Source organism: Zerene cesonia, chromosome 15, assembly GCF_012273895.1.
Source record: "Zerene cesonia ecotype Mississippi chromosome 15, Zerene_cesonia_1.1, whole genome shotgun sequence".
In the NCBI taxonomy this organism is placed as follows: domain Eukaryota; kingdom Metazoa; phylum Arthropoda; class Insecta; order Lepidoptera; family Pieridae; genus Zerene; species Zerene cesonia.
The window spans coordinates 4,203,554-4,206,655 of record NC_052116.1 but is presented as its reverse complement, the minus strand read 5'-3'; the positions used below and the strand labels follow the sequence as shown (position 1 = coordinate 4,206,655).

At 30.0% G+C, this 3,102-nt stretch overlaps 1 non-coding gene across 1 annotated transcript; it reads right to left on the bottom strand.

Moving 5' to 3' along the window:
• Positions 1–1,270: 1,270 nt before the first annotated feature.
• Trnak-uuu lies at positions 1,271–1,343 on the bottom strand. The gene has a single exon. It is a non-coding gene; the product is annotated as a tRNA-Lys (tRNA).
• Between the last annotated feature and the right edge of the window lie 1,759 nt (positions 1,344–3,102).

The following is a 3,102-nucleotide window of genomic DNA, read 5'->3' as shown; positions in this document are numbered from 1 at the left end:
ACCTATCAAATATAAGTTATGAACAAAATAAAAGTTTCTTAATGTATTGCAACTTGTAATTGTGAATTGACAAAAATACAAAAATCACCTTCAAAACTCGTACAAAATTCGCGAGTCGCGTATCACCGAATTTAAAGCACTGCGGCAAAATAAAGTGTTCAAAAGAAGGTTGAGGTTAGAGTTTGCGATTTGAGGTTAATTTACATAAAATTCAACTTCTTGAGCTGATATTTTGTGGGAGATACTTTTCCGGTGCAGCGTGCCTGCAGCAATGCTCGACCTATTCTTAAAAAGAAAGTTTTTAAAGTTAAAGGGTCTCTTTAGAAGTAGTACATCGAACGGGTGGTTTGAATTCATACTATGAATACGAAACACTTATAAAAAGTAAAACCCCTTGTGTTATGGAGGGCGGGAAAAATACATTTCAGTTACGTTTTTTATTGTTACTTCTTACCGGAACAGTATTTTATCTTATAAGATTAGTGTATTGTGATATTCAATTCACTAGATCCATACTCAAGTACCAGGAAATATTTGAGGATGATTTACCAGATGTAGTACCTATAACCATGTAATTGCTTATTATAACTCCAAGCAATCTTAAACTACTTTCGTATTTCTCAGTTCTCTCCACTAAAATTCTAATATATTATCACGATCAAATATCAAAGCAATAAAAAGGAAACTCAACAGTTAATGATCTCCTAAAACCTACGGGTATATGCCTTAACGAGATAGGATTATATGATAACCCATCATGTTCCCGGTGTGTGTTCTAGACAGTATGTATATCTGATTAAATGCCTTCTCAAGCGTGATTGCGCGACCCTTGGCCTGTCCGATACAGGTATGATAGCTGATAAGTATGTAAATTGTGTTAAATTAATGTATATTAATATTTTATGATAATTATGCGCAGTTGGATCGCAATTTAATGCAAATCAATCGTACACAGATGTGCAATGTGGAATAAATGTTAGATGTATAAAACAAAAACAGACTATGTTATTATTTTAAGCGTGATCAATATACAATATTTAAGGATTCGAATAAGAGAGAGGTTATTTAGGTAGAAAATGTTTAAAAAGAAAAAAAGTTTTTTAGCTGAATGGGTCTCTCGAATCTTCGACTTATGATTTTTTGTTCCAATTTGAACGGACCATGATCGGACTAACGACGAATTTGTAGTTTTCTATTTTGTAAAGCCTTTTTTCTACTTTTTAGCATTTTATAATGTTTACCAAGTTTGGAATAAATTTAAAAAAGATCCCGCCCGAACAGGGACTTGAACCCTGGACCCTTGGATTAAAAGTCCAATGCTCTACCAACTGAGCTATCCGGGCTACACAAACTCTTGTCAATTTATGATACATATATAAGTGATTCGCAAACTTATTTTTTGTATTGAACTAGAATATTTATTTTTTTACGTTATAAATAAAAAAAAATATTTCTTTATATTTTCATATACCTAAAGGTAACAATAAAAGCAAGTTGCTATTAAAAAATCACAAAATTCAGTTTATTAATTGAGTGTTTATGTTCAGACAACAAAGTATCTGCGATTTACATTAAAATCAGATACCAAGAAAAATAGTTTTATCGATTTACTATAAGTAATTAAGTCGACTCTACTAGATTCATGATATGCTGAGCAAATATTTAAAAGCATAAAAGAAGTATTTAGTTGATGATAATCCCTTTAGAACCCTTATTTTTGATATTCAGGTGTTATAAGACGTGTGGGTAAAAAATATGTGTGTAAGTAGGTACAAGATATAGGCTTAACTCTGAATGTAATAAGATCAGCTTAGTGTAGACTACTGCCAGGATAATCTAGCCCTAACCCTAAGGTTATGTAGATGAAATATTAGTATTATAATATATTGGAGGACTGAATTTGAACACAGATGCTATGTTAATATATTTACAACGATTTTAACTCGTTATTTTTCCGTAAAATTTTTGCGTTTTCTGGTTACGAGAACTTTTTTATAAAGAATTGGAATGCTACAAAACTGAAAAAAATTAGGTATTACAAACTAAGTAGTGAGCAAACTTTTAGTTAGACTAGTTTTTATGTCGTTTACAAATATATCATATATTGGTTAAAAAATATAAGTGAGAATTTTATTTTTATTCATAAGCTCACACCCATTTTTAGTTTAAAACATTAATTTGAAGTTGGTATTGTAATATGTATTATATGGAATTTATACATGGTAGATGATACGAATTCTTCAACTTGTCGCAAATAATACATGAAGAGAAATAAATGAAGCAAAGAAAACGCTAACATGGCGTACCTATTCATTCGAGTATTTAGAATTTGTTTATGAAAACATAAAAATGAACATTCAACATAAGAATAACGACCCCTAATTATTTCATAATAAAAGAGAACAATGATATTAAAATATAATTTTCCTTTTATCATCACTCAGATACATTTTATAAATGAAATTATTTTATTAAATATTAACGTTTAGATAAAATATTTTACACTAAAGCGATAGACTTACAAATATGAAACTTAAACATTTGGCGTTATTGCGAAAAAAGATTCTCAGCGTTTGGTCATTTTGTTATCTGTGGTCAAACTAACAATTTTTTATATCTCATGTATTGAAAGTATTTCAGAAATAAATTTTATTATAATAGTAAAGTGACGACAGGCGGTCACGATCGCGATGTGCCTTTGATCAGTGCTATGTCAAACGCTTGTCAAAACACGTCAATTTTTCCTTTTCCCATTGTATACCATTCGACTTTATTGGATTCCGAGACATCAGCGCCGTTTCAATAAAAGCATCATTACGTTTTCGCCTTCTCTTTTTTCTTAATAGTTATGTAGCCACTTTTATTTTATTTCGCTCCACGTTTCGTTATTCTACGCGAGTGCTAAAAATGTGCCTGGGTATTCTTAGTAATCATCCTTAATTTTAATGATGCAGATTGCTTTTTATGAAAGACATTTTTTGTTTATTATCGCTGTTGAATTAATGAAACATTGGTGCTTGAAAATTTTTTATATTTTATGAACATTTTTCTTACCTTAAACATGTATTAAAATAGTAACATTTATATTGGGATTTATTAGTG